This window comes from Thamnophis sirtalis, unplaced genomic scaffold (assembly GCF_051295495.1).
Source record: "Thamnophis sirtalis isolate CommonGarterSnake01/CBP01778 unplaced genomic scaffold, rThaSir2_p1.2 scaffold_7, whole genome shotgun sequence".
Classification (NCBI taxonomy): domain Eukaryota; kingdom Metazoa; phylum Chordata; class Lepidosauria; order Squamata; family Natricidae; genus Thamnophis; species Thamnophis sirtalis.
In genome coordinates this window covers 82,218,298-82,226,033 of record NW_028261387.1, presented here as the reverse complement: position 1 = coordinate 82,226,033, position 7,736 = coordinate 82,218,298, and positions in this window count along the sequence as shown.

The window sequence follows — 7,736 nt, the reverse complement described above, 5'->3', positions numbered from 1 at the left end:
TTAAGCACTCTGTTAACTACATTCGGTTGCCCAGACTCCATCCCGTAAAATATTATGGGGTCGTTAAAAGATGGTGATGATCCTCTGCCTCATTCTTCATTGGCCTTCAATTTTGCTCCAATCATTTTGGCTAGAGATTTCCAGAATTTGTAGCCAGCCAGCACCCCAACTGGAGATCATTTTAATGGGAAACACTAAAGATGTAAAGCAACTGTCATTCCTGCTGAGTTTTAGATCTTTGCCAGAATAGCTTTTTAAATGGGTTCTGCTGATTTCCGCAATTCTTTTGTTATTTGTCTGTGTCTATTTGCTTTTAAACATTTTTTTTCATTTATTAAAAAAACATTTAAGAAACAAAATGAGACACGACGTAAAAGAAACCAGAAAAAGGCACATCGTGGATGGTAAATAAAATAGAGCATGTACTATTGACAAAAGATTTAAAATTCATTATTCCACGGATTGGATATATTGAACTAGACTTAATAAATCATCTTGAGAAACCACTGGAAATCACTGCGAAACACTAAACATTCATTCCAAGGTTCTTCTGGTGCCCAAGCAAATCTGTAGGCCTATTTAAAATGATTTGATCGTGAATTGTGAAGCCAGCCTTATAAATACAGGTAGTCCTTGACTTACAACAGTTCATTTCGTGACCGTTCAAACTTACATCATCGCTGCAAAAAGGGACTTACGACCATTTTTCACACTTACGACCATTGCAGCATCCCCATGCACACATGATTTACATTCAGATGCTTCATGAATGACTCACATTGATGACCACTGCTGTGTCCCGGGGTCATGTGGTCCCCTTTTGCAAAGTCAAAGGGGAAACCAGATTCTCTTAACAAACCTGCTACTTGAAGAGGCATGATGGCATAGTGGTTAGAATGCAGCACTACTTCTGCTGACTGCCGGCTGCCTGCAATTTGGCAGTTCGAACCTCACCAGGCTCAAGGTTGACTCAGCCTTCCATCCTTCTGAGGTGGGTGAAATGAGGACCCAGATTGATGGGGGCAAATATGCTGACTCTGTAAACCGCTTAGAGAGGGCTGTAAACTACTGTGAAGCGGCATATAAGTCTAAGTGCTAGTGCTATTGCTATTCAGTATTTCACTTAACAAATGTGGCAAGAGAAGCTGTAAAATGGGGCATAGAATTACTCACATAAAAAATTTCTCGCTTAACAACCTAAATTTTGGGCTCAATTGTGGTCGTAAGTTGAAGACTACCTGTATGATGAAATCTCTTTCCAAGCATCATACTGAATCAAGCTGAAATTTGCCCCAAATGTCTGCGCAGAAAAAGGGCCTTCACTATCAATGAGCATTTGCTGAGCATTGATATCTAGCTGATCCCAGGTTTGTTCCATTTTTGGTTTCCACTTTTTAGGAGTTTGTACAGGTAGCCCTCAACCACAATTGAGCCCACAATTTCTGTTTTTAAGCAAGACAATCGTTAAAATGGGTTCTGCCTCATTTTGCTGCCTTTCTTGCTGGAGATGTTAAGTGAATCCCTGCAGTTGTTAGTTCATAACCTGGTTAGCGAATCTGGCTTCCCTATCTACTTTGTTTGTCAGAAGGTCGCAAAAGGAAAACACATGACCCCGGGACACTGCAACCGTCATAACTACATGCCAAGTACCAAGCATCTGAATTTTGAACACAAGATATGGGAATGTTGTTGTGGTCATAAGTGTGAACATGGTCATAAGTTACTTTTTTCAGTGCCATTGTAACTCTGGTTACTGAATGAATGGTTGTAAGTCAAAGACTATCTGTATTACATATCATAAATACATGTTTTGGGGAAAAAAATAGGCATTGCATATTTGGGATACAAAAAGCTAAGTGGCCCTGATTGACACCAGAGAGTTTTAGTGTCTCCTTACTGCCACCTCATGAGCATTCAAGTGTTTGCAGTTGAGGTATGGCAATACCTACAAAAATAATCTAGTTGCTTAGATCAGTGTTTTTCAACCTTTTTTGTGCAAAGGCACACTTTTTTCATGAAAAAAATCACGAGGCACACCACCATTAGAAAATGTTAAATTTTTTTAACTCTGTGCCTATATTGACTATAGGCAGGTGTTTTTCCCACGGCACACCTTACACTATGTCACGGCACACTAGTGTGCTGCGGCACAGTGGTTGAAAAACACTGGCTTAGATAAAATAGAATGAGCTGGAAGGGACCTTGGAGGTCTTCTAGATCATCCCCCTGCTCAAGTAGGTGAACTTATACTATTTCAGATAAATGACTGTCTAGTCTCTTCTTAAAAACCTCCAGTGATGGAGCGTCCACGATTCCTGAAGGCACGTTGTTCCACTGGTTAATTGTCCTCACTGTTAGGAAGTTTCTCCAAGTTGCTTCTCTCTTTGGTTAGTTTCCAACCATTGTTTCTTGTCCTGCCCTCCGGTGCTTTGGAGAATAATTTGACCCCCCCTCTTCTTTGTGGCAGCCCCTCAAATACTGGAATGCTGCTATCATGTCACCCCTAATTCTTCTTTTCTTTAGACTAGCCAGACCCAAATCCTGCAGCTGTTCTTCACATGTTTTAGTCTCCAGGCCTTTGATTATCTTAGTTGCTCTTCTCTGTACTTTTTCCAAAGTCTCCACATCTTTTTTGTAGTATGGTGACCAAAATTGGTTGTAGTATTCCAGGTATGTGGTCCTATTAGGGTTTTAGAAAGTGGAACTAATACTTCATGTGATCTTGACTTTATGTCTCTGTTTATACAACCCAGGGTTGTATTAGCTTTTATGGCTGCTGCTGCACACTGCTTAAAAGACCACCAATGTATATTAGCAATTTTTACCCTCTCAGGCTTGTAACTTTTGGTACGTATTATCAGGCTTGCAATATCATTTGTAAGTCAAGCACAAGATGCAACAGCTGGCATTGTTGCCTTCCTAAAGGGAAGAGTTGATTAATTACTTAGCATATGCATTCATCTCAGGGAGACATTACTTACTCAGTGCTTATGTAGAATGTTCCTTTGTCTTTCAGTTCCTTCAGATCAGTGATTCTCAATCTTGGGAACTTTAAGATATGTGGCCGTCAACTCCCAGAACATTGAATTAAAGTTCCCAAGTTTGGAAAAGACTCTTATTGTATCACTTGCAATCCAATTCCTGATTTAGAGTACATAATGCTTCAAAATACTCATACCACACAAGACATCTCAAAGTGCAAGAGCTACAGGAGATATCTAGTGTGCTGTGACAGGGAATTGGGAAAAGAAATCCCAACATTCAAGCCTACTTGAGCCACCAAAGCTTTTAGTAGGAGGGCCAAGCGAGTCTATAGTGGTACCTTAGGGTTCAACATCAACCTAGCCAGACTAGTCATTGTATTAAGTCGGCTGCAGAACATGAAAGCTTTCATCTGTTCATTAAATTGGTCATGTGGAAAAGAAGCTACCTGGTCGCGCTTGGAACAGTTCTGTTCTTAGCCCAGCCTAGTTCACAGAATTGATGGTGTGTGGATTACAAGACCCTCAAGGTCCCTTCCAACTCTCTCTCTCTCTCAGTGTGTGTGTCTTGGAGGAAGGTAATATGTGGGAATGCCTTGAGAGACAGGAGAAAGATCTATAATCTTTGTATCAGAGTCTAATACATGGATCAGAAAGATCCATGTATTAGACAATGGCCATATAAATGGCACCTGGCTCTGCAGAAGGCAGGAGGACATGGCAGAATACAGTATAACAGAATTGGAAGGGACTTTGGAAGTCTTCTAGTCAAAACACCAGCCCAAGCAGGAGACTCTATACTACTCTGGACAAATGGCTGTGGAATGTATTCTTGAAGACTTCCAGTATTTGAGCACCCACAACCTCTGAAGGAAAATTGTTCCACTGCTTAATTGTTCCGTCAGGAAATTTCTCAGTTCTAGGTTGGACCTCTCTTTGATAGGTTTCCATCTGTTGTGTGTGTTGCCCTCAGAGACTTTGTGGAATAAGCTGTCCCCTTCTTTGTGACAGCTCTCAAATATTGGACGACTGTTATGTCACTCCTGGTCCTTCTGTTTATTGGACTAGACAGACCTAGTTCTTGCAACTGTTCGTTGTTTTGGCCTCTAGCCCCCTAATCATCTTTGTTGCTCTCCTGCACACTCTTTCCAGGAGTGTCTCAACATCTTTTTGGTATTGTGATGATCAGAACTAGACATAGCATTCCAGGTGTAGTCTTACCACGACAGTATATAGCAGTATTAATACTTCATGTGATCTTGATAGTATCCCTCTGTTGATGCAATCTAGGACTGCATTGGATTTTTTTGATAGCTGTAGCAAATTGCTGGCTTATACTTAAGTGGTCATTCACTAGGAGTCTTAGTGGATAGTGGATAACTGTAAGTTATTACTATTGAGCTAGGTTCCACCTATTCTATACCCGTGCATTTGGTTTTCCTTGTTAAGTGTACCTTACTTTTCTAACCATTGAATTGCATTTTGTTGAATAGTACCCAGTGTTCAAGTCTGTCAAAATTGTTAAGTGTATCTTCTTTTGGAGACTAGAGTTGAGTAGCAGAAGGTAGCAAGGAATGTGCCGCTGAGTAGTCAACACTATCAAACCCAGCTGCTGAAGTTAAAACAAGGATAACTTTACTTGTGTTGACAAAAATAAAGTAGGATAAACATTCTCCAAAACAAGCAATAAGTAGTCTTGAATTATATACAACACGTTGGTTTACAGATGCTCAACTCACGATTCACCATATAGACAGGTAACTTAACATACAGAGTAGCCACCATCCAATATACAGTATTCAACTCCAATAACAAGCACAGAGAACCTACAGAAACAACCAGGAACAACCAGTAGTAGTTCCCATTCCCTCTTATGGCTGATTAAAGCAACAGCATCCAATCACATCTCACTTGAGCATTTAAAGTGACAGATACATTATTTCATGGCATATATATATATATATATATATATATATATGTGTGTGTGTGTGTGTGTGTGTGTGTGTGTGTGTGTGTGTGTGTGTGTGTTTGTTTTATTTGTGCTGATAAATAAATAAATATCAGCACAAATAAAAAACACAAATATAACAAAGGCAACAGTAAAAATATTGGGTTTCTGTCGTGATGGACTCTTGTGACGAGCCGATTGACAGAGAATGGAAGCAGTTAACTTCCTCCCATAATTGGGGCATAGCAGGGGTTGTGACACTAAATATATATATATCCCTAACAAAAATCTTTCTGGATCTTGAGCCTATCTTTCAAAGTGTTGGTTAGTGATCTGCAAATTGGATGAATTCCCCTTCTACCCCCTTATCTAAATCATTTATGAAGATATTGCAGAGTACTGGGGCTAAGATAGTACCATACTGCATACTTCCTTCCACATAGATGTAGATTCTATTGAGGACTACACATTGCATATTGTCAGCCAGTTACAAATTCATATGAAGATGCTGTCTATCCACATTTTCTCTTATCAAGAAGTAGGTTGCGGTCTACTGAAATCCAAGCATACTACATCCCCCGCATTTCACTGGCCCACTAATTTTGTCACTTTGTCAAAGAATGCAGTAAGATTTGTTTGGCATGCAAACATCTTAGAAGGGGCATTTTTTAAATTCTTGTATTATAAAGACAGGGTTGGGGTGAGATTTATTTTCAGTTTTGCAAGATTCTCTTAATATATCCTTACAATCAAGTGCTTCTGGGTATGCTTTTTGTCTGGATTACCTCAGAAGGCAGACAAGGGAGGAGTGAAATTGAAGAAGTTTTGAATGAAAAGCAGGATATAAATGTAGCAACATCCCAAATTACATTTGTAATTATAAAGGGCATTTTGTTTTTTACTTTCCTGAAACCTGCGTTTCTCACACAAGTACATACACACCTATGCTGATAACAAATACATACTCTTTTAAGTTCTGATGTTTATGTACTCAAAATGGCACTTCCAATGCCAAATGGCACCTTGACAAAAAGGAGGAAGTGAGTGTTGCATGCTGTTGTGGAACTATAGAAAATGTTAGGAAATGAGAAAGGACAGAGGAAGTGCTCTCATCTCTCAGTCAAATGAAGGATATACGGCTTGCAATTGGGGTTGTCTAAAGTTTGGAGGGGGGGTTGGAAATGGAAAGCTATGTTGAAAAATCTTTGGCAGGCTGAACATATCACCTCCCAGTATTTCATTGCAAGTTCAGCATGTAAATAAAACAATTCTTCTTTTGAAGAAATTACTGTGTCTCAAGACACAGTAATTTGAGAGTAAAGTTGAGAGAAAAGGTTATTCTTATAAATAGCTTTAGGAGGTATCTAAATTCATCCTGGAACATCAGAAGGAAGCATCTGAATTTGCTGAGACTGTCGTCTTTAATTACCAGGAAAACCAAAACAAGGAATCTGACTTGTGGGTGGTTCCAGCTTCCTAAGCTTGATAAGCACCTAAAGCAGCTGGAGTTTTTAATTTTAATTTCCTGTAGTTTTATTTAACTTTTATTAGTTTATGCTGATTAGGCCAAGCCTTCCAAACTTTCCCTTTTCAACCTGCAATAGATACAAATGCTGCCATCTTCCGGCTCAAGTAAAGTTTACAGTATCAACAATAGTTCTTTTAAAAATTTGAAAATTCTTTAAAACATTTTTTTATCATTCATCCATATTTTTTTTGAAATTTACAGAGTGGGCAGTTAAATTTCTGAAAAACGGTTTTTCAGTGCCAGGCCAAATATCACATACACACACATATATAAAAAAAAACCAATTTCATAGAAAAGACTACCATAATCAAAAGAAAAAAAGGAGAGAGAAAAGTGCATTAATCTACTTATTCATGCTTAGAAGGCACACTGCTTTCTTAGAAATTACGTTGCTTAGAAAGAACTTGTGGCACTTGTATGTTGCTTGAATCCCATCCATCACTTGTTTCTCTATTGGTTAAAAGTTTTTAATATCTATATAAATTAAAATGTAAATGTTCGTTTGTTCAAAATCTTAAATCTCTGAAAGTTCTTTACCAATTGCTTTGAAATTTTGATACAATGCTGCATTCGAATACGCGCATTTTTATATACCTACTATTATATAGATGTCACACCTGTGACAGGTAAAAACATGTTTTGAAAACCAGCGCCATCTGTTGGACGTAAAAGCAACACACACTATACTAAATATTTCACGATTCCATTTCAATGTTTCTGATTGCATTGTTATATTGAATTTTCATAGATTTCAATATATTTTCATTTTGATTTAAATATTTCATGTGACATTGCATTGGAATTGAGCTGTGTCATTTACCATAGCGTTCATTTCGTGAGTATAGTATATTCGGAACAGTTCAGCCTCTCTCCAGCTTCGTCCCGATGGTCCCTTTATATGTGTGGCTGGGCTGTGGCTGCACCCTTTCCCCTTTCCGCCCCACCTCCGATGAGCTTCGGCCATTTTCGCCAAGGGGAACCAAAGTCCTTCGGCCTCCGCCTCCCCTCTCTCCTCTGGCCAGGCCTTTGCTGTCTGTGGCGGGGCGGCGCCTGCGCCATCCCTTGGCCACCTCTCCCCGCCCTTAAGCTGGCTGGCCCCGTGTGCTCTCCACCCCCCCTCACAACGAACGAGCTACGGCCTCACCAAGGCTGCTCTGACGGGCGGCGGTGTCAGCCTGAGGCGCAGTGGGGCTGGGGTGGCCGCTGGGTGCCCCGTGAAGCAGCGGCTGCAGCATCTCTGGATAGGGCCACAGCTGGCGGGAGCTGCCTCGTGTCTGTA